This window comes from Anabrus simplex, chromosome 9 (assembly GCF_040414725.1).
Source record: "Anabrus simplex isolate iqAnaSimp1 chromosome 9, ASM4041472v1, whole genome shotgun sequence".
NCBI classification, from domain to species: Eukaryota; Metazoa; Arthropoda; class Insecta; order Orthoptera; family Tettigoniidae; genus Anabrus; species Anabrus simplex.
In genome coordinates this window covers 6,947,197-6,972,126 of record NC_090273.1, presented here as the reverse complement: position 1 = coordinate 6,972,126, position 24,930 = coordinate 6,947,197, and the positions used below count along the sequence as shown (strand labels likewise).

The window sequence follows — 24,930 nt, the reverse complement described above, 5'->3', positions numbered from 1 at the left end:
CTATATCACCCTCTGCTAAGTCTTATTTGGCATTCCTGGAAAGACAGGAAGCTATGCACATGTCATCAGCTATGCCGTAAATCTGCTGAGTATATTTTCTCCTTTCCGCAACGGATTTAACATCTAGACTTGTTGAGAGATTGTCTGAATCAAAGTGTCGTGTGACTGAGAGGAGCTTAAGACCGTTGTAAGATGTTAATGTTGTAATGTGATGCACACACCCAAAAATAAATGCAAGGGAATATTTCCTTTCAAAGTCTCGGACAGATCTGAAAAGTACACATTCCAATAGTTTTGCTGGGTAGGCCTACATATAATTCACATAATTCATAATTCACATATAATTCACAGCAAATTTCATGTTACAGCACTGAGAGAAATGTATAAGTACTGGTACATTTCTTTATATAATGGTGTTAAAAGGGGTGTTATAGTTTGAAAAATCTAGAAACAATGGACAAATTTGTGATTAGAAGCAAGACTAAGGGTGACGAAAATGACCCCCATTACAGGAACTTTACAAATGTGGATCCCGATAGATCTTTATCCTGCCTTAATAAAGCATGCCATTCTTGATCTGTGTCGGAGAGAAGTCAGAAACCGCCAAAAAACAGAAGACGCATTTTAATCAAGACTGTAAGAAATGACGTGTTCTGTAATTAGAAGAAACGCTCTGAAAAGCTAAAAAGTGCACAAACTTTCAGCCCGTCAGGGGAAGCAGTCCTGAAATCTAATTGTTTACAAGGTTGAGTCAATGTTTGTAAGCAAACATCTTAGAAAATGGTGTCAAATCGTAGCCTACTTGTTTGTTGCTATTAGAGGCCATACTGACGATGGAAGTAACTACTGTAACCTGTACGAGTACGATATGAAGATTCAGCAGAAGTACAGAGCCTTACACGCGGTGCAGCCACACACTTTTATAGAGGTCAAACACTGTTTATATTTGCAATAATATGTAATGAAAGAGCAGTCAGTAAAAAAGAACAGTTTTCACTTTGGTCAGGAACTGTCTTTCAGCTCTCCCCTTGTCCAGCTCCTCTCTCCTTCCACCATTTTGTCTCAAACCCTCTTTCCTCTTCCTGCACTGCTCTTTATCTCCCTATCCCTCTCTTACCCTCCAACTCTGTTTCTCCTCCATCCTCTTCACATGTCCAAACCATCTTAGTTTACTCCTATCAGTTTTCTCATTTAAGCTTTCCATTCCCACCTCCTTTCTCACATCTTTGTTTCTCAATCTGTGTTTCCTTCTTAGGTATTTCATTTCACGGGCTTGAATCTACTCTCCTCCCTGCTCGTCAGTGTCCAGGTCTCAGTCAATATGACTGCATACACTTCCACACTCTGGTAGAATGCATTGCCTCTCCCTGATCTCCATGTCCAGTCTTGTTTCTGTATTAATTCACTCCCTATGTATTTGAAATTGTCAACCACCAATTTTCACCATGACTTTCCCTTGTCTTTCTCCTCTTGATATCACCATGTTCTTGCTTTTCCTTGCGCTGATTTTCATACCATCCTTTTCAATTTTCTTGTTCAGTGCTTCAAGTTGTTCTTGTACTTCTTTGCTGCTTGTTACCCAGACCAAATATCATCTGCAAATAGTAATTAATAACTTTGTCTCGCTACTCCCATATGCTTCCTTTGTCTCCTTTGCACGAAACGGAAAATACACCACCTTCCACCTTATTTTGTATCACTTGTGATGTACTTGCTCGCTTTGATTTGTGCATCACAAATTGTAGAGGCTTTGATGGACCAGCCGATATAGTGTGCTAGAAGAGAGCTTTATATCCACATTCACTCAACTTGGTGGTACAATTCGTAAGTGTAGAGATGCTCTTAATATGGTCAAAGATATAACTGATTATGTGAGAGATTCCCCTAACAGATTATCATAAAGAGTTGTAACTCATTGTAATTTCCGCTGCTACTTTTCCGATATTTCATACAGATATCCGTTCAAACTATCATGAAGGTAATAATTTATTACATTAAATAACACGATAAGTCTGTAAACATCGATTTAAAGATGGTAATTTCACTGGAAATTACAGTACTTAACAGTTTTTTGGATTGTTGACGATTGTTGCTACATGTACATGATAGTTGTGTAAATAAATACAAAGTCAGCTGATTCATTATTCCGATAATTTGTAGTCTTAGTTCCCTGTATACTTTGTACTTTCCACCTTCGTTTATTCACCGAGTAAAAGTTAATAACCAAATTCCTATATCCCAATAATATTGCATTTCAAGCCGCCGGCGTGGTTTTGACAGAAATTATAGTACACAACCTCTTATTCTCAGCATTTAAAGACACTTTTATTCTCCGTCCCGCGTAGTAGGGAAAATAATACTAATCCGCCAGCGGTAAAAGTTCATATAACCACACTTCAGCTGAAAATTGTAGTGTAGATACAGTATATTTAGATAGTGCCGTATCTTGCCTGCTATATTCGTGTGTTATCTTTCGTGTGTATCTATTAGAGCGTAGTACTAATAATAATTTGTCTAAGCATTTAGCTTTGTTGGTAATATTTGAGTACAGTAGTTCTTGCAAATTTCATTTCTGTTTGTGCTTAGTAGTGACATACGGTACCGGTATTGTAATTAGGATACGTCCAAAAGTAGTTTAAAAATTACTGTAGTGTACTGTACAGTAGTATATGAGTAGCCTAATATCCTATCAGAATTTAGTGTGCTTATTTTATTATTGTAAAATATTTGTGTAGTACTGCTGTAGTAGAGGTATCCGTAGAAACTCTTACAAAAATTCTGTTGTTGTAATTAGGATAGGCTTAATTGCAGTTTGGAATTGTGTAGTTCTTGTGTATTCCTTTAGATATTCAGTAATTAACAGCAGTTTTTATCCTGTTAGGGGTTGTAAGATAAAAAGAAATAGAGTAGTATTGTAGTGTAGTTGTATATTAATTACCTTATTGTTGTGTGATCTTTGTGTACTATCCCAGACAATATATACCTCCGTTCATTTATTTTTTGCAAATAACCTATTTTATTTTTATTTTTTCCGAAAAGAATGGCTAAGGAGCGCGAGTGTACGAAATGTGGGTGTGGCGAGGCATTGAGGGGTATGAGGGAGGAGTTGGAGAGTTTGAGGGAGATTATTAGGATTCTCACAGAAGACAGGAAGGAAGATAGGACTCCCTCAAACAATGTACAGGTTACAGTAGGTGTACAAGAGGGAGGGGAAGGAAAGGGGGGGGGGGGGAGTTGTAGAAGACAGGTGGTCTAATGTTCTAAGGGGAAGGAGATTGCAGGCTAAGGGCTCTATTCAGGATCAGAATTCAGGACAGGTGTCTGTGTGAAATCGGTACGAGTCACTCCAGGTAGAACAACAGAGGGAAGATGAGGGACAGGGAACTGTTGCTGTGATGTGTGGAAGTAGGAGGAAGGGAAAAGGTAGGAAAGGGAAATGTAGAGTAGAGGATAGGAAAAGACAGGTGGAACAGGGTCATGGGAAGGAGAAAAGGGAGGAGGAAGTAGCTTCTGCAGCTATCAGGAAAGATAGAGCTGACCAGAAGGAGAGGGGATCAAATGAGGTGGGTAGGGTTGAGGCTCTGGTCATGGGGGATTCCATCGTTAGACACGTGGGGAAAGTGTGTGGAGGAAAGGGAACCAGGGTAGAATGTTATCCAGGAATTAGGTTGAGGCAGATGTTGAGGAAAGTAGAAGAGAGGGAGGAGGGGAAGGAGAAGGTGGTAGTGTTTCACGTTGGTACCAACAACGTAAGGCAAGCTGATATAAGTACCAACATAGTTGGAGATGTGTGGGATCTGGTAAATGCAGCACGGGTGAAGTTTAAGAAAGCGGAGATTGTTATTAGTGGAATACTGTGTAGGAGGGACACTGACTGGAGGGTGATTGGGGATTTAAATGAGACTATGGAGTGGGTACGTGGGAAACTGGGAGTGAGATTTCTAGATCCTAATGGGTGGGTAGGAGATAGGGATATGCGCTCAGATGGCCTTCACTTAAACCGCAGTGGTACGTATAAGTTAGGAAATTTGTTTGGAAGGGTAATACGGAGGTACATTCAGGGAAACGGGGTGGCCTAGGGAGCGGTAATAAGGGAACAGGGAACTGGAAATCAAGTAGGGGTGACATAAAATTGTTAGTGTTGAACTGTAGAAGTATTGTAAAGAAAGGAATAGAATTAAGTAATTTAATAGATATATATTTACCAGATATTGTAATAGGAGTTGAATCATGGCTGAGAAATGATATAATGGATGCAGAAATTTTCTCACGGAACTGGGGTGTGTATCGTAGAGATAGGATAGGATTGGTGGGAGGGGGAGTATTCATTCTGGTGAAAGAAGAATTTGTAAGCTACGAAAAAGTTAAAGATGAGACACATGAAATTCTAGGTGTAAGGCTCATTTCTAAAGATAATAGGCAACTCGATATATTTGGAGTGTACAAACCGGGAAAGGGTAGCACTGACACAGATTCAGAATTATTTGATAAGATAATCAGCTATGTAGGAAATGACAAGGAAAGAAATGTGATTGTAGCGGGAGATCTGAATTTACCAGATGTCAATTGGGAAGGAAATGCGAACGACAGGACCATTGAATATTGTACAGGAAATTTTTAAGAAATATGGACAAAAACAAGAAGAAAAGAACTGCAGACTCTCATTCACGCACTCTGCGTAGAAAAAAAAATCCAAACAGTATGACGATTTTGAAGATAATTCAGCAGAGTAATATGATTCAGTCGAACAAATGTACAGGTGTCTATTCTTTGCAATCATAGATAAGATTGTTAATCATGTAGCTTCACATTTTTACACATCACCTTACAAATTCTTGCTTAAAGTCAAGCAGTTTCTACTTGGGAGTGCTGCAAACAAAGACAGTATTTTACAATTCTTTGAAGATGACATAGACTCGGATTCATGTTTTGCTTCACAGAGGAATGTTTCATGAGTCGCTGCTGAGGGAAACATACTTGAGAACTTAAAGGACATTATTTCGATCAATTCAAGAAAGTAATTCATCTTAAGGATTTGCTCTCAAAACTGTTAAAGTTTCTGAAAACAGGGATGACAATTCCCATTACAACTTCAACAGCTGAGAGGTCTTTCTTATGCCTTAAAAGACTAATAATAATGTTATTTTTTTTACATCCCACCAACTACTTTGGAAGGTTTTTGGAGGCACCAAGGTGCCGGAATTTTGTCCCACAGGAGTTTTTTATGTGCCAGTAAATCTACCAATACGAGGCTGACGTATTTGAGCATCTTCAAATACCAAGGGACTGAAGCAGGATCGAACCTGCCAAGTTGGAGTCAGAAGTTCAGGACTTCAATCGTCTAAGCCGCTCAGCCTGTCAAGGAAAGAGATTAGCAAGCGGACATTCCTTTAGAGAACTACATTTCCCAATGGAGAGTGTTCAGGCAGTACATCATGACATGAGCAATATGCAGTAATAGGACAATAATTCAGAAAATATATTTGTAAAGCAAGTTACAGTCTTTCCTGTTTAATTGTCATTATTTTTGATAGCTCTATACATCATTCTACATGTCTACATTAATGTTAATCGTGTCTCCACCAATAATTGCCTGAAGTCAGCATATGATCTTATCAATCTTACTTCTTTTACACCCATTTACTTACTGTTGTTCATTCCTTTCCATTACTTATATTAAACCACTGGGTTCCTTTTCTCTTCTTGTACTCCTCATCTTTTACCATCTGTATTTACCTTAATTTTTATGTCTTCATTTTCCTGATGGTTTCTCTAGCATGGGGAAGGAGAAATTAGTTGACAAGAGGCTGGGATTGATGAGGAAAAGTTTTATCCACTGGAAGATCTGTTCTTTGTGTTTATTATATTGCGAGTTCCCGTCCGTAATCCTATCGCTCTTTATATGACTTCACTTACTTTCAGTTCCATGTGGCGATATTCACAGTGGAGCTTGCGACATTTGCCCTTTCTCCAGTACAAACAAGTCACGTAACAGTTGAGAGCGGCAGGTTCGTGGCGAAATGGGCATCCTTGCTGTAGAGAGAAGCAGAAATTTATTAAGAGTTTGGCAAGAATAAAATAAGTTCTTGTAGGAGTTCAAGACAACACAACAACAAGACTCACCTTTAAACAGGAGGAAGTGTAGTAAAATTTGCAATCTTGATCTATATTTAGAGACCCCTCGCTCTTCCCAGTTTTCCGGCAACCTGAGAGAATCAATAACAGGAAGAAAAGGTCATTAATTTTCAACAAGTGTGTTACATCATTAACTCTTTTGTCAAATGATTGTTTCATTTGAGAAGACTCCTGGAAATGTAATATTTTATTGTTCAGTTTATGAACTTGGCAATCAACAACATTTAAGTTATATTTTCGTTTATGTTTGTCCTCACTGACCAAGCAAATGTATCCTCTGAGTGGAACACAAAGGTGGACCAGTGTTAGCCACAAAGATGCACACAAAATGCTGTCAGTTGGTACACTTACAGATCTTATGTACACATTACATGTTAACCATTCATATAACCTAATTAACTGCTGACACAAACAAAACACTCACATCGGAAACATCAACAAACCACCATTTTTAACAAATGCCTATCACTAAGCACATGCCACATGAAGATTGTAACCTTAAAACAATTGACTGCTGACTGCTCTCAAACATGTCTGCCCAAATACAACACGTGGTCACAAGTATACTCCTGTTAAACCATAACTCCATGTGCGATGTGTGCATGTCTTAGAGGTACAATCATATTATCATAATATTACTTTCAAATCCACCTTCAAATGCACCATTTTCAATACAAGATCCATTTAAATTTTTTAAATTGTAATCCATCTCTTACTTGGTTATAAGCTGCACCTTGACCTGACATTTAGTCTAATTACCCCTGGACTGGAGTAGCCTTTATGCCATGAGTGATGTCAACTTTGCATTTTCTTATTTCATTAACACGATAATTATATATTTTAATTCAGCCTTCCCTGAAAATGTTGTCACTATTAAGGCCAACAGCTCTAAACCAAGAAATAGAGTTAAAAACTGGTTTACGCCTAATTTGGGTAAAATGCGTAGCATTATGTTAGCTTATTAATACTAGTAAGTATAAACTAAATAATAATTTAGAGGATAAAGAAATATTCAAAACTACAGGAAATTATATAAAAAACATGTACATGAGGCTAAACTTGCAGCAAATGACAGGTATATCCAAAGTGCGAACAATAAATGCAACGCTGCATGGTCTATCATAAGAAGTGCTAGTCAAACTTTAAATAACAAAGATGTGATTCCTCTAGAACCTGATCAGTGTAATAGGTATTTTATCAATGCACATGAAAGCACATGTGATCAGGATAATAGCATTTCATCAGATGGGGATGCAAGTAAACATAATTTCTTAGACTGGTTGCACAACTTTGATCTTCCCTCAAATGTATTGAATAATGATTTTAGGTGGGTGGAAGTAAATCTGCAAACAGTAAGAAGTATTGTCACAAATTTGAATTCATCTAGTACCTAAGACATTTATGGTCTCTCCAACAATACAATCAAAGCAGTTATTGACATGACATTAATGTCATTGACATTTTTCATAAATTTAATGCTTAGACAATGTGTTTTTCCTGATTGTTTAAAGATGTCTAAAGTGATACCTATCTTTAAAAAGGGGGATAGAATGTGCCCATCAAATTATTGCCCTATAACAATAGTACCCATTCTGAGCAAAATTATTGAATCCTGTATATTTATACAACTCGACAAGTACTTTTTCAAAAATAATTTGCTTTACAACAAACAGTTTGGATTTAGAAAGGGTCATTCAACGATAAAAGCAGTTGAATGTGTCATCAAAGACATATTAAATAATTTTGAGAACAAATCAGTCACAGGTGCTACATTAATTGACCTGACAAAAGCTTTTGATTGTGTCTCGCATGAAATCTTAATTCATAAGATCGTTATTATGGAGAAAGGGGACATGAACTGAAATTAATGGTATCCTATCTTCATCAAAGGAAACAGACGGTGGTAATAAGTGATAAAAAATCTGGTTGGAAACTGTTAAAGCAGGTGTCCCACAAGGGTCTGTTTTGGGACCTTTCCTGTTTTTGGTCTATATCAATAACCTAGCATGTAAAATTCCCTGCACATCAGTTCTATATGCTGATGATACAACTTTCCTAAACGGTAATGTTGATATCACAACACTACAAAACCAAGTCAACACATCTGTTAAAATTGCTGAAAACTGGTTTCATCACAATAAATTAACTATTAATGTCACTAAAACAGAAAATATCCTATTTACCTTGGATCACACTGTAAATAATGGCTGTCATAATTCTGTTAAATTATTAGGCTGTACCATCCAGGCTTCTCCAGCCATACTAATTTAGTGTACAATTCTTTTACGCGATATCACTTGATATCAAGATTATCCGCCATCGGCAATTATTCATAAAACGATATTAATTTAACTTCAATCATGTGTAAATAAGGCTTTTGGAATCATATTGTATATATTAGAACATCATTTATTATTTAAATTATTATATTATGTAGGATAGGAATTCATTATGTACTGTAAATATGATCAATGTTGAGACAGAGTTGGTGTAATTTCATCTCATACTTGTGTACACGGAAAAGATATTCTTGAAGCAGGGAAGCTGGATGACTCACGGGTTTAACTCATGAGCAAAGGCAATACACAGCGACCCACATGCAAGGCTAGCAAGCCAGGCAACTACATCATCGCCACGCCTACTGGTTACTTGTGAAGAATGAAGAGAGGGAGATGATAATGCGATCAGATGCTTCACTGTATAGAGATTTGGTATTGAGCTGTTACCAAGAGTGGGGAGAGCCCGGAGATATATTATCTAGCGCGAAGACACACAACGACAACTACTTTATTATTTTTGAGACAGTGAGTGGTTGCTTCGAGACATAGTTATTTTCGGGACAGTGAGTTGTCGCTTCAAGACGCAAGATGCTGTCGGATCAGGGTGAGACGAAACAAGCTTATGGCTTGTGATATATTCAGTAATTATTCTGGACGAAGAACTACGTTTAGTTCAAGTCCACGGAATTTGGTACAAGTCTGTATTGTATCAGTAGAATAGCTAAGTTGGATTGAGATTTCTGCTAACATGGAAAAATTCATATCTCTGAATTTTCTCCTCCTACAATCAACGGTGATCAATTTTCACAAGTATAGGGCCAATGTCGAATTTTAAGACTAGGCAATTAGGGAGTGCTAGTCCAGATAGCCCAAACCATATCACAGAAGGAAGGAAGGATGTCCACGGAACCAATTCTACAACGAGAAGAGGGGAACGAGTAACCACGGAAAATAGATGACCTAACAGAAGCTGTAATTGGTAAGCCTCAATTAGATAAAGCAAGCAACAGTTAATTTCCATAACGTAAATTCTAAAATCCCTCCGTGCTTAAAGGAACTTTTCCGATTCATCTCATGTATAATAAATTCATTTTTATTTTATATTGCATTAATTTTCTTTCTCAAGCAATACTTAATGGTTAATTATTTAAATCCTACCACATAAGTTTCTATGCTAGAAAATATAAATTTTGCTTTACAGTTTTGTAAACACTGGCGCCCAAACATTACATAGAGAAATGGGAAACCATGGAATGATAATTGATTCTATTTGCATGGCAATTTGCGGGCAAGCCACATATACTTTATATTAATATTCATGTGTCCCCAGGTATTAACTTTCGTCTCCTCTAATGAGAAGCTTAGGAGAGCAAACAGTTACAAGGCCTACATGTAGATACAAAACTTGCCTGGGAAATACATACATCAGAACTCTGTAAGATATTAGCCAGGGTGTGGTATCTGTTGCGGAAACTGAAAACCTGCATCAGTCGGGATATGCTACTTGCATCCTATCATGCTTTCTTTCACCCTCATATACTGTATGGGATCAGGTTATGGGGCAATTGTCCTACATCAAATAATGTATTTATATGGCAGAAAAAGGCAGTCCATCTAATTGCTGGATTAGAATTTAGAGACTCCTGTAAAACTTCCTTTGTGAGCCTAAAAATTATGACGGTTCCCTGTTTATATATTCTTACAAATACTATGCATGGGAAAGAGAATCTTGGATGCTAAAAGGTTAGTTTTTTCCACCTATTCAATACATATAAATTTTATAAATTAGGAATTTATTATTGATTCCACTTGAGACATGTTTCGCCCTTCATTGAGGGCATCATCAGTCAAAATATCACCTCAAGGTAAAAAATCAGGTAACTGGTTAGTAGTTGACATGTACAAATTAATACATATTATTAATACAATTACAAAAATTAAGTATGGGAAATAGTTGTACAAAAGAGATGGTTGAACATATAGGTTTATAGATGAAAAGTCAGCACCAATGCCTAAAATTAACATAGTAGAGTTCGGCAGTGGTGCTCTGGAGAAACAGTTGACGCAATCATAGGAAAATAAAAAGTTAAAAAATATTTACATTAAAACAATTAAGGGAGAAAAGGTGTAGTGTTCGGCGTCAATGTTTGTAACCAAAAATTAATGTCAAAGGTTGGTAACTATACAGTATTTACATTCTTCAATTGAACAGTTGAGATAAAGTTTTAAAAATATTTACATTATAACATTCAGCGTAAATGTTTGTAATAAAAACTAATGTCAATAGTTGGTAACTATGTAGTAATTACATTATCTAATTGAATAGTTGAGAATTTACAAATATATACATAATTACACAAGAGCAGCTGGTGTGCAAGGATAAAAAAATTTTAGTACCAAGTGCGTCCTGATCGATTTTAACTAAAATAAACTGCTCTACATATTTCTAAAATGTCAATACTAATTCCTTCTTCCAACCTCTAAAACATCAGGACGCACTACAGTTCACATGCACGACACAAGATCTAAGAATGATCTGGATACTCCTTACTCCAGGCTTAGTAAAAGCACAAACAGCCTCTGTTATTAACAGCTTAAGATGTACAATAAGCTTCCACTACCTATTCGAACATTAGACAATAGTGCATTTAACAGGGTACTGTCACAATTTTTAAGGAAAAAGGCATTTTATAGTGTAGAAGAGTATCTTAAATTAATAGAGAAATGTACACTCAAGTTTAAGCATTAAATAAATTTCACATTTCAGTCTTTGCTATAGTCTGTAATTGTCCTGGTTCTTTTCGTGCATGTTATGATGTGATATCTACTACACTTCTGTCCACACAAAATGCACTTACAATCTTCGTCTGGCTCATGGAACTTCTGGTTTATGCATATCTTGTGGTGAAACCCATGTATGGAGAGTCTTGTTATCACGTGGCGTTGTGTGTTGCACTCTCTAGTCCATCTATCGTCCGTCATCGCTGGTGAGGCGTAGAAGTCGAGGTCGATTTCACTTTTCTTCCTTTCCCTGATGTTTACTAGTGCCCTGCTTGCTTCCGTCGATTGTAGGTAGAATTGTGATCGTATGTCTTCTATGAAATACATCTCCCGCATCATTTCGTATACCATCCGGGATGGCGCTGTCTTTCCGACTCGGATAATCCTCTTCATGAACATTGCTTTTATTCTTTCTATTCTCATCAGGTCTCCGATCTTCAGCTTTTCCCACACGATCTCAATTCCATATGTTATCACTGGCGCTACTGTCGTCTTGAAAAGTCTCATCGCCGTGCTGATTGATAGGTTTGAAATGTTTTGGATGCTGTATGAGGCTCTGATTGCTGCTGCCGTTCTTTCTTGAATATGTATACCAAAGGACGCCGCCGTTGTCTGTAGTGTTATTCCCAAATATTTGTAATTTCGTACCTTTTGTAATGACTTTTGGTGTAATGTTATGTTGTCTTTGGGCGTTGATTTCCCACCTTTTCTGAAGGTCATTTGTACTGTCTTTTCTTCATTTATCTGTAGGCTGTTTTCCTCTGCACAGGTCTCTAGTCTGCGGACTGCCCTTTGCACATCCTCCTTTTCTTTCGCTCCGATCAGCATGTCATCTGCGTATAGGATCTGCTCTGCTTTTGATCCTTCCTCTACTATGCGGTTCACATCTGCTGTATAAATGTTGAAAAGTGTGGGACTCATGGGATCCCCTTGCATGACTCCGTTCGTCTGTATTATGTCTTCAGAAATTTCTACGTTGTTGTTTATTCGGATTATGTTCCTCTGTAGATATGCTTCAACTATTCTCACTAGTGGGTCTCTCTCGCCGATTGTCAATTTCATTTTCTTGATTAGTTTTCGCCTGTCGATTGAGTCGAATGCCTTCTTGAAATCAACGAAGACTGCGTGATATTTCCCTCGTATGTGTCTTAAGGCTTCTTCTACCTGATTTATTAGGTATTTCACTGCCTGGACCGTGCTCCTTTCATAACACCGAATTGATTTTCTGGAATGTACCCACTGAAGGCTTCCAGTAATCTTTCATTTAGTATCTTCGTGAAAACTTTAAAGGATGCATTTTCTAGTGCTACTCCTCTAAATGAGTCTAGTGATGTTCTGCTCCCTTTTCCTTTGAACAATATCTTTAGAGTCGCTGTGTTCCATCCCTCTGGTATTTTCCCAGTCTGTATACATTTGTTCATTAGGTCTTTCCACAGTTCTTCCATCTCGCCAAGTGAATCTTTTAAGTGTTCCATGTAAATTTTGTCTGGTCCTGCGGATTTCTTGTTTCTCCCTCCTTGTATTGCTTTCCTAATTTCATACGTTGTTATTGGCTCCACAGCATGTGCGGGTTCTGCTGTTTCTATGTCATATGCTTGCTTCAGCCCTTCCTTATTCAGTATGTTCGAGAAATGATGTTCCCAGTTCTCCATATGAATTTCTCCTGTTACGATTGATGTCTTCCTATCCAGCGCTATGTATGGGTCTGATTTTGCTTCCTCGGCTTGTTTCCTTCCTTGTTTCTCTGTATATTCTTCTTTTTTCTTTTTTATTAGTTCTTTATATTTTTTCCTTTTCTCTGCATATGCTGTTAAGTCTTCTGGGCGTCTAGTATCTAGAACGTGATATTTCAAAAACTGACCTAATATAAGTAGCTAAAATATTTTTTGTAATGACTCAGGCATTACGACTAAGATATTGTATATAGATTATTTTCATTAATACTGACAATACCTAGTGTACATTTTCTGTACTTGATGGTGGAAGAATAAAATATCTAAAATATCTAAGGAATAACTCGTCTCCACCATCAAGACCACCTCCTTATATATGTGCCTGGCCAGGCTTCTAGAAAGATATGTTACAAAATACCTTCTAGTAAGTTCTCGAGTGCCTAACAACCTGGTTATAATGTAAAGAATATTTACAATCGTCTCTTCTTACCTAGTGTCATTCTGGATATTACATGTTACACAATACTGTAGCAGATTACACATCATATATACAGGTAATAATAAATTATATACTGTTAATTACAGGTTCTTACATTAACGAAAGGACTGATGCTACAGCTGAAGTTATCTGCAAACGTGATAGAATCATTAAAATGTCCATGAAACTGGAGAACACTAAGTACACCATCATACAAGTGTATGCCCCACAGACAGGCTGCAGTGAGGAGGACAAAGAGAAATTTCGGCAAGACCTGGAAGATACAGTTAATGAGGAAAATGTTATAATTATTGGAGATCTAAATGCGCAAGTTGGGGTTGACAGACTTGGGTACGAGAACATCATTGGTCCACATGGAGAACAACTATTAGATCTGTGCAGAAGAAATGATCTTATAATCAAAAATACATTCTTCAAAAAAAGAGACAGTCACAGAATAACAAGGTACAGTTGGGATGGCCAGTATAGAACATTGATTGACTACGTAATCACAAATAAAGATGGTGGCAGGTACATCACAGATGTAAAGGTCATCCCTAGTGAAAGCATGGACAGTGACCACAGATTGTTGGTAGTAGACTTCAAACATAAGACAAATGAAATGCAGAAACTTATTACGAAAAAACCAAGGATTACAACTTGGAAGTTGCAAGAAGTCCAAATAAAGGAAGAATACAAACTAAGGATTCAACAGAGTTTGCCGAAGTGTGAAGTAACCAGCGTTAATGAAGAATGGAAGGCCTTCAAAGACACCTTTGTGGGAGAAGCCAAAAACCTATGTGGAGTTACAAGTTCTATCAAAAGGAAAAAGGAGACACCATGGTGGAATGATAGAGTGAAAACAGCGGTGAAAGAAAGAAACCAAATAAAGAAGGCACTGGACAAGGAGAAACAAAAACAGGGACAAGAACAAAATGAACAAGAAATACAAAGACTTCAAGGAGTATACAGGAACAAGAAACTTGCTGTAAAGAACATTGTAAGGGAAGAAAAAGAGAAGAAATGGAATGAGTTTGCAAACAAACTGGAAGAGGACAGTAGAGGAAATATGAAACTGCTATACAGAGTAGTGAAAAACAAGCGAAGGGATCAAGAGACCATAAAAGCAATAGAACGTGATGATGGAACTCTGGCACAAGAAGAGGGAGAAATTAAACAAGAACTCAAGATCTATTTCGAAATGCTGCTGAATGGAGATATAGAAAACATAACGGATAGAGGAGGGCCAAGTCGAGGAACCACAACTAAACCACCAATTACATGGCTTGAGGTTGAAAATGCGCTCAAGAGCATGAAGAAAGGAAAGGCAGTGGGCATAGATGAACTAAGTGCAGATATGCTGAAAGCAGCAGGAATTCCAGGAATCCAGTGGCTCTACAGACTGCTCAACAAGATATGGGAGGAAAACACTATTCCTGAGGACTGGAAGATGGGCATCATTGTACCTCTGTTCAAGAAAGGAAGCCGACGAAAATGTACTAATTACCGTGGTATCACACTACTGTCTCATGTCCTGAAAATATTGGAAAAAATAATAGAGACCAGAATCAGAGATATTGTTGAACCAATTTTGGAAGAAGAGCAGTATGGTTTCAGACCAGGAAGGTCAACTACAGACCTTATATTTGCAATTAGGATGCTAATGGAAAAATGCTGGGAGAAGAACAAGTCTTTATTCCTAATATTTTTGGACATTGAGAAAGCATACGATAGTGTACCAAGGGAAAGAATTTGGCAATTCATGAAATAACTTCAAGTGCGAGACAGCCTCATAGACAAAGTGAAAATGTTGTATAGTGGGAACAGAAGCTGTATTCAAGTAGGATGTGGATTGTCGGACTGGTTTGAAACAAAGAGAGGAGTGCAGCAGGGCAGCTCATTGTCACCACTTCTATTTATTATTGTAATGGATGTAGTAATGAAATCTATTAAAAGGAAAGAACATGGAGATATCAAAGCCTTCACATTTGCAGATGATGTTGCAATCTGGAGTGACTCAGAAGATGAATTGGGAGAGAGAATACAAAGCTGGAATGAGGAGTTTAAGAAATATGGTTTAAACATCAGCAAGACCAAGACGGTGGTGATGAAAGTGTATGGGGAAAGAGCAGAAACAATAGTCATGTTAAATGAAGCTCAACTGGACAGCGTTCCAGTTTTCAAATACTTGGGTAGCGTTATATCAAATGACAACCTAGCAAAACATGAGGTGAACAATCGAATCAATAAGGCAACACTATTTTACCACCAGGTAAGACTCCTGCTGTGGGATGAGCAAATACCCATGAAAACAAAAATGACATTGTACAAGTCCTATTATACATCAATTCTTACATACAGTCTCGAAACCACAACACTGACCAATAGAGATAATTCCAAACTTCAGGCAGCTGAAATAAAATTCCTACGCACTATGATCCAGAAAACCAGGAAAGACAAGATTAGGAATGAGAAAATTAGAGAAGAAGTAGGAATAGACAATTCTCTCCTAAATAAGATTCAGATATCAAGACTGAAGTGGTTTGGTCACATGAAGAGGATGCCAGTAAACAGAACTGCAAGGAAGGAATTTGACAGAAAGGTAGAAGGAAGACGACCCGTGGGAAGGCCACGAAGGAAATGGATAGATTTAGTTAAGAGCGATGTAATGCTGAGAGGTCATGACTGGGACAAGTTGGTGGAGGAAGAATGGTACAAGGACAGGATGAGATGGAGGAGGCTCATATACCACACCCGGGAAACTGGAGATGGTTTAGGATGATGATGATGATGATGATGATGACATTAACTGAACTCATATAAATGTCTATATACAGCACGTTTCATGACATAACCTCACAAACAATGCGATCATTCGACTACGTAAATAATACTAATACTAAATGTATGGAAATACTTCATAGCCATACATTACAAGTCATAATGATGATGATAATAATAATAATAATAATGATGATAATATTAATGATGATGATAATAATAATAATAATAATAATAATAATAATAATAATAATAATAATAATAATAATAATAATAATTCAAGCTTGATACTTGCATTATTTACCCATGGGTGAGAGAATACTGTTTTCAAGTTATATCTGTTTATCACACTTGCGTCACAGTGAAGATTCTTGACTGTCGGAGGTTATTTGAGGACGTATTTAATGGTTAGACTTGTCAAATCATCACTGGTTGCCTACGCCTTTGGAAAAATTGCACTGCCTTGCTGGGATTGCCACTCCTGACATGCATCGGGAGATAGTGGCAAAGAGTGAAAACAAAAAAGTTGATACATCTGAATCTCACCCTCTGTATGATCATCAGCCAGCTTGTCCACATTCGACTTCAAGGAAAAATTTCCTCAGAACAACGGAGGCTCTCGTAGGGACTGCACAACAAGCCCGAATTTGTAAATGGCGAGGGAGGTTCAAATGGTCAGAAAAATGGTCGACTTAAATCAAAGAACTCACTCCTGGTCATACAGAAGGTTCGCTAACATCAAAATCTCTCAATAGATTGCCGTTCTCGAGAGACAACGCCTTGTCTTCTCCAAACTGTATTCAACTTTATGTACTATGGAAGACCTCATCCAAGCAACACCTGGATCACTGAAAGTGGCTACCTATTGGTCAGCAACCATATAAGTTTGTTCTTCTGCCAACGCAGCATTTACTTTTCCAAACACCATGCTCGACAGGAAGTCACCTATAGAGTCCAAATATACCATATTGCGACCTCTTTTCTTTTTTCCTTTTATATTATGATTGTCATTGATATATATTTGTCTTCTGGTTATACAGTTTGTATTTATATGCACAGCATTATTTAGATAAATAAATAAAATAGAATCTGACATTTTGGCACCAATTTCCATTGTTGTCATTATTTTAAAGTAATATGGTGCAAGCCCTTTTCGAGGTATGTGCCACGGTGTTACAAGGGACAGCGAGGGCAAGGTGTGTTACACTCGACACAATTATAATACCTGCTGCTAGATGCAATAACATGGCAATTCCTCTACGAACAAACTGTAAAAACTATTTCACCTGATTCTACAAAACTGTCATGGTCTGACCATTTCTGTGCAGTGTAACATTAGACTAAGTATCATTATTTATTTTTTACCGGTTCCGTCTGCAATGTAGGCCCTTATGTTATGCCCCTGCGTGGTCATAGTTACCATGAATTATTGTTAAGTAAAAGTTCAGAGTTCGTCCGCCTCCGTAGCGTAATGGTTCGTGCTATTAGCTGCCACTGATTCTGGGTACTCCCACAGATTTACGAATGGGACGGGACTGGAATTTGATTGAAATGGTACACACAGCTCACCTCCATTGGAGGTGCACCTGAAAAGAGCTGCATCACCTTGAGGCAAGGATATGAGCTTGCTTTTGTGACCTGAGTTAGGACAGCAAAGGCCTGAAGTCATCAAAATCCTATTTTATTTTGTAAAATATTCATTTATTGTTTATTTGAGAATTTGACCTTTTGAACTGGAAAGTTAGTTGGGTGTAAAATTATTTGTGTGGTATTTAATATTATCGTTTGGACTAGTGAAGAAAAAAATAAAATTATTTATTATTTGGAATTATAAACGAACATTGTAAGAATTATTTTCAAAGAAATGTTATATTGAAGATCTTTTCTGGAACTGTAAAAAATTATTATATTATTATGTGAAATTTTTTATGTATGTACTGCACCCATATTACCTAGCTACTCAGCCGGAGAATGAGAGTCTCAGTCGTAGACTGTTCGTTTTCTGGCTTTGCAAAAATTTTAAGGGCAGGAATAGAAATAAGGACTAGCGACAATAAAATCAACACTAAATAATAGGTTTTAACATTTATTATAACTAAGCACTCTTAACAATAAATTTAAATTGAACAAAATCTTGGAATTTGATTTATCTTCTCTGCCGGTATTTTCGGTACAACGTAAATATTCTTCCCATAATTCTGGTGACATAATTTCTGGAAATACACAGACGAGTATTAGCCTACATCTGATATAATAAATAATAAACGTATTTTTATGAGAAGACCTTTCTCTAATGTTAACAGGATTATCTACAAATAAAAATTTTAATAAATAATTTTCCGATTCATTTACTGTCAGCGATTAAATTATCCCTTCCTGCTTAATCTTTTAAATTAACGTTACTTCCACTAGATTGAAATGAGAAAAATTTAAAATAAAATTTTCCTGTCGAAATTCCATTCAATATGTCTTCCTCAGACTTAAATTTATAAATGAAAAATTCTCCATAATTATTATCTCAAAATTTCCCATAATAATTACATAAATTAACGCAATATCCTTCTTCAATATTGCACTCATTGAGAATTTTTAGCTTTGTAGGTTTCACAATAAATTGTTTGCGACTCCTGTCCACGGACATGACCCTTGCTTATTCATTTTTTCTAAGACATTAAACCCTTCTCTATCTAATTTTGGAATAAAATCCACTAAAGACTCACTTCTCAACAAATGGGAGCAACACAAATAACGATATTTTAATCAAAACACACGCAACGAACAAGTGATCGAGTCAAATTATAATCATAAGAAATATCACAATCCATAGAAATAATGACAAATCACACATACAACATTCACACTAGGGTACACGGTAACAGTTTATAATATTTATGGCGATTTCTAGTCCTTGATTATTATATTTTAATTTTAATCTAAGTCATAGAAAATTTTTGATGATGGTATAGGGCAAAGAAATACCATTACAACAACTAGGAATGTGATGATGCGAGGATTATCACTTAAATAAAGAAACTGGGTTCAACAACAATGTTCGTGAGAATATCAGTGATAGATATCATCGGGAATTATCGGTACAGAAACGCACATAACGAAGGTCAAATATAAACGTACACGTTTATGGTTCATGAGTCACGACATTATTATTATTATTTAAATACCATGGCTATCAACTAACACGTGCTCCACTCGAAGAAATTATGTTCAACAACATATTCTCTTCACATGAGACTCAATAAATAGATTCACATGTCAAACACATAATAACTGATCCACTCCCAAGTCCATAAATACAATAAATAATCTGTCAAGATTCGGTCGTTTTCCAGGCTCACATTCATCCTACTAGAGCACACATTAATATTTCACACAAGAATAAACAATATTTACACACATGACCCTTATTTCCTTATTTAACCCATGATGAAGTTTAATAATAATAATAATAATAATAATAATAATAATAATAATAATAATAATAATAATAATAATAATAATAATAATAATGCGAGATCACAAATCCGCGTAAGCTAAGGTTCGATAAAGTTAACAGATGACACTAACATGCTTGAAATCCACATAAAGACCGTAATAACATCTAGAGAAACTTCGACATAATAAAACGTACTGATAACCTGTCCCACATGACTTTAAAAAAAAAATTATAAATTATTTCAAAATTAAATTATTGTTATCGGAGAGGTCAATTATTTTTAAATCACTCCTATACTATTGAATGGGACAGTCAGAATAAATATCGAAGACACTCACACATCACAAACTATCTAATAGGAACCAATAATCATTCACACTCAATAACTACCTACCTTACACCATGGAAAGAAGAAATGAAATGTCAAACTACTGCAAGACTAGAAGAAAATTATGCCAAATGAATAAGGAAGCGTTATGTCTACATTGTGTTTACAAAGATGAATAGATAGATATTATAACATTGTACTTAAATGATTGATGAAACTGGATTTTGGCCGATGACGCTGGACATGAGGTAGGTCACCCACCACCGGTCGACATCTCCTCCATGTCGGAAATTGCCTTACATTTTAAAACACCATTGTAGCTGCGATGAACATGGAATAGTAGTAGGCTTCCTCTTCCTGATTTAATGGCATCTTGAATTGTCTTGATCTGCATGTAGAATTCCTCTTCTCTCTTCCCAAGTAGTAGGAGCTGAAACTGACAAATAAGTTTTAAGATGTGCCCAGTACACACACACGATGAATGATATTTCTGAATAATACGCAACTTCTTCCGTAAATCTGCTAAACTCGTAGATCTAGGATGTGTAATGAGTCTGTCCTGCCGAGTGATCGAACCCAAGAATGTCTGCGACGTGAATGTCAGTGTAGAATTTCCAAGACAGTCATCCCAGAAGACTCAACTCCAAGAGAGACTCAAATCAAAAAGAGGCAGTTCCTTCTGGAAACACCCATTTATAATTGTCTTAAGATGAGGGTGTGTCACCGTAATCGTCTGTGATTGGTCAATAACTTGCACCTGATAGTCTGTTACATTTTATTAAAATACTGTCAGGTGTAGAGCATCCTTGCTCGTATCGATCGGACCGCCTTGGTTTCTCCCAGTAGGTCACGTGGTAGCAGCTGGCAGCCTGACACACAAAAAATCCACAGCTCACCCCTCACTTGGAAAATCCGGTTTCGAGCGAGCTCTTCTCTCTGTAACATGGAGTTGGGAAAAATTTCCGCCCTTGCTAATGAAATAATATTCTTACACCCGTAGATATTACAAATATTCCCTATATGCAAAATTTTCGTGACATGTACTTTCGAGGCAGGGGGTACCTGCACATGCCAATTTAAGGAGGATGGTTCTAGTTGTTTCTGGTTTCGACAGATAGTATGATCTCAAATTTTGCTGAGGAAACGAAGTGTATTAGGATTGGCGATAACAAGGATGTTTCTAATTGGTGAATACGGATGTCGGGTGGAAGATACCGTAATCTGATTTGTCTCCTGTGATTGTACGATTTCTGGCTTCAGGCTCCTCGTGAGAGCGGACGCGCTCGGCGTTAGTCCCCTCTGGGGGATGGTGGCCTCTGGGGTAAGCACTTGTTCCTTGTGTTTCGGCCCTTTTATTTTAACGTAACTTTTCCACTGTAATGTAATATCTAATTTGTGTGTTGGAGTTTACTCTAGACATCTGCATTCATCAATATGTTCGTCGAAATGACTTAGCCTGGCAGCCAGTCATTCCTTTTGGTTTTTGGAGGCAGTTCCCCTTTTCTTTTCGTTTTATGAACTGTGTAATTAACATATATCTATTTAAATTTCCCTTGGGGTTGCCTCCCGTAACTCTGTATCAACTTCTGTGTTAAGATTTTGAATCTCCTACATTTCTAAGAGTTCGTTCTTGTTTTTTTAATTTTATTTAAATACCTTTGTATTCACTACCTTAATTTCTGTTTACTACATTACTTGTTTTGCTTCATTGTTCATTTAATGTTGTATCCTTGATTTTCTTTGTTAATTAAGTAAAAATTCAAAGGTGATCGTAGTGTACCTCCTTTTCCCCAAAACACCATACGTTCCCAGGCACCTTTTTTTTTTTTTTTTTTTTTTTTTTTGCTATGGGCTTTACGTCGCACCGACACAGAAAGGTCTTATGGCGACGATGGGATAGGAAAAGCCTAGGAGTTGGAAGGAAGTGGCCGTGGCCTTAATTAAGGTACAGCCCCAGCATTTGCCTGGTGTGAAAATGGGAAACCACGGAAAACCATTTTCAGGGCTGCCGATAGTGGGATTCGAACCTACTATCTCCCGGATGCAAGCTCACAGCCGCGCGCCTCTACGCGCACGGCCAACTCGCCCGGTCCCAGGCACCTTGTAGAGCTTCTTCCGCTGTCCACTTGCTGTCGTTAGTTGCCGTTTATTTTACCTCGTCTAATTTTACTTTTATAATTGCTTTTATTTTTCTAAATTAGGTGAGGTTTTTTTTTTTTTTTTTTTTTGTGTCCAAATTTCGACTGTTACAGATTTGCTTCTTCACAGTATGAAAAATAAGCTTATTTAAGTTATACCTTTAGAACTGATTCATATAACATTTACTTGCACCTTAGTTTTAAGAGAAAATTAAAAATTTGATTAAAAAAGACAACTTTTTGATAAGAACAAGATTATTTGAAATCCTGTATCAGTCCATAAGGTACAGAGCTGAATTTGGGCTCAAACTGTAGCAGATTTCCTCTACTTTAAATCTGGAATGAATTATTGTTAGACCAGCCATTTAAAAGAGTTTTGAAAAGAAAAAAAAAAAGAGAGAGAAAAGATTAAAATGTTGAGGTTTTTCGAATGCAAAATGGCGAGCGATGAGCGTGGGTTTCAGCCGGTCAACAGTGTTGGGCGTAAATATGGGAGGGATCCTTCTCACTCACCAAACACAGTCAAACCTGAAAGTGATCCCACACAGCCCAACATAATGACGATGATGACATTACTGTTTTTACTTCCTACTAACTACTATTTTGACGGGTTTTGGAGACGCCGAGATGCTGGAATGTTGTCCCTCAGGAGTTCTTTTACGTGCCAGTAAATCTACCGACACGAGGCTGATGCATTAGAGCACCTTCAAATACCGCTGGACTGAGCCAGGATCAAACCTGCCAAGTCGGGACAGAAGGCCAGGGCCTCAACCGTCTGAACCACTCAGCTTGGCCACAATAATAATTATATATTTTATCACTAAAATGTGCATAACTGAAATGTGACGACTTCTAGTCCTTAAGTTCGACAGCAACTGCAGATTCCTCTCGGAATGTTCGCCCCTTGTCCTTGGGCCTCTCTTGAATAGTAAGAGTTTAAATCCCTACAGTGTGTATCAAGAAATCAGTCGCTCTTTGTCACTGGATGAGCCAAGTACGTCGTCACTATCACGTAAAAGGAACTGTGCTGAGCCTTGCAATACAATAAATATAATAAAAGTCTATGATGAAGAGGATAGATCATAAATATTTAGGAACAACTGTGTTAAAAGTATGTAATTGCTCTGGAAAGAATAAAATATTTTGAACATAAAATCTTCCTTGATAGTTTTTAGATAATCTCCTTTAGGTTAGGACCCTCCCTGCCTCCCAAAAATGTAGAGACTGGTTTAGCTATGTTGTTGTTAATCATAGTACTGTAATTATAAACACAAGGCGATATTAATAAAACATTAACATCAGATCTTAATCGCTTCGTAGTCAGAATAATTTTAAACTTCCTCTAAGAAGGGGCGAGTAAATTTGGAAAATTTTTAAAAATTAATTTATATGTTTGTGTTAATGTACTGTACGAAAACTGTTGAAAATATTTTTAAATTAATACTCAGCAACTAATATGGAGTCTGTCAGACTCTTGCAGATGATCAGTCATTTGCTTCTTTTCAGATCTTTCACTTTACATCCTTTTTCTTCCTGGTACCTTCGTATTTTATCATAAGCAAGCACGCAGCTGGTCATTACTGAGAAATAACATGCAACCGAAATAATAAACTTTGAGGTAATGTAAGAGTCTCACAAACTCCATGTCAGTACGAGCGTCATTAGCGTGAGCTGTGCAGCAATCTGTGTGCGCATGTAGAGCTAGCTTGTATGTTGGGAGTAAAAGTGATAAGTTATGGACTCTATACCTGGACCATCAAGGGACACAGCAAACGTTGATGATGCTGAAGTTGAGTGAATGTGGATATAAAGCTCTCTTTTAGCACACTATATCAGTTGGTCTGTCAAAGCCTCTACAATTTGTGATGCACAAATCAAAGTGAGCAAGTACATCACAAGTGATACAAAATAAGGTAGAAGTTGTATTTTCCGTTTCAGTGTAAAGGAAACAAAGGAAACACATGGGAATAGCGGGACAAAGTTATTAATGACTATTTGCAGACAATATTTGGTATGGGGAACGAACAGCAAAGAAGTACAGGAACAACTTGAAGCACTGAATGAGAAAATTGAAAAGTATGCTATGAAAATCAGTGCAGGGAAAAGCAACACCATGGTGATATCAAGAGGAGAAAGACAAGGGAAAGTCATGGTGAAAATTGGTGGTCAGAGCCTTGAAATTGTTGACAATTTCAAATGCATAGGGAGTGAATTAATACAGAAACAAGGCTGGACATGAAGATTAGGGAGAGCGTGCAACACAGCAATGCATTATACCAGAGTGTAGGAAACGTTGTCTGGAATAAGAAGTACCAAGGAAGTGTGAAGAGGTAATGTACAAAAATGTATAATGCACCCATATTGACTTATGCAGCTGAGACAGTGACAAGCAGGGAGGAGGTCAGTGAAATGAAATACCTAAGAAGTATGATAAGAAAGACAAGGAAACACAGATTGAGAAACAAAGATGTGAGAAAGGAGTGGGAATGGAAAGCTTAAATGAGAAAACTGATAGGAGTAAACTAAGATGGTTTGGACATCTGAAGAGGATGGAGGAGAAACAGATGCTGGAGATGGAGTTGGAGGGTAAGAGAGGGATAGGGAGATAAAGAGGAGTGCAGGAAGAGGAAACAGGGTTTGAGACAAAATGATGGAAGGAGAGAGGAGCTGGACAAGGGGAGAGCTGAAAGACAGTTCCTGACCAAAGTGAAAACTGTTCTTTCCTACTGACTGCTCTTTCATTACATATTATTGCAAATATAAACAGTGTCTGACTTCTACAGAAGTGTGTGGCTGTGTGTAAGGCTCTGTACTTCTACTGAATCTTCATATCGTACTCATACAGGTTACAGTAGTTACTTCCATGGTCAGTATGGCCTCTAATAG

The 24,930-nt window shown here is 37.2% G+C and overlaps 1 protein-coding gene across 2 annotated transcripts in view; it reads right to left on the bottom strand.

Annotated features, from left to right (window-relative positions):
* LOC136881314 (golgin subfamily A member 6C) overlaps positions 1 to 24,930 on the bottom strand; it is a 131,416-nt gene that overhangs the window by 91,326 nt on the left and 15,160 nt on the right. For both annotated transcript variants that reach the window (XM_067154123.2, XM_067154124.2), the window contains exons 2-3: positions 6,124 to 6,206; positions 5,917 to 6,033 (exon numbers count right to left, since the gene is read on the bottom strand). The gene's annotated coding sequence lies outside the window, so the exon portion shown is untranslated. The remainder of the gene's footprint in view (positions 1 to 5,916; positions 6,034 to 6,123; positions 6,207 to 24,930) is intronic.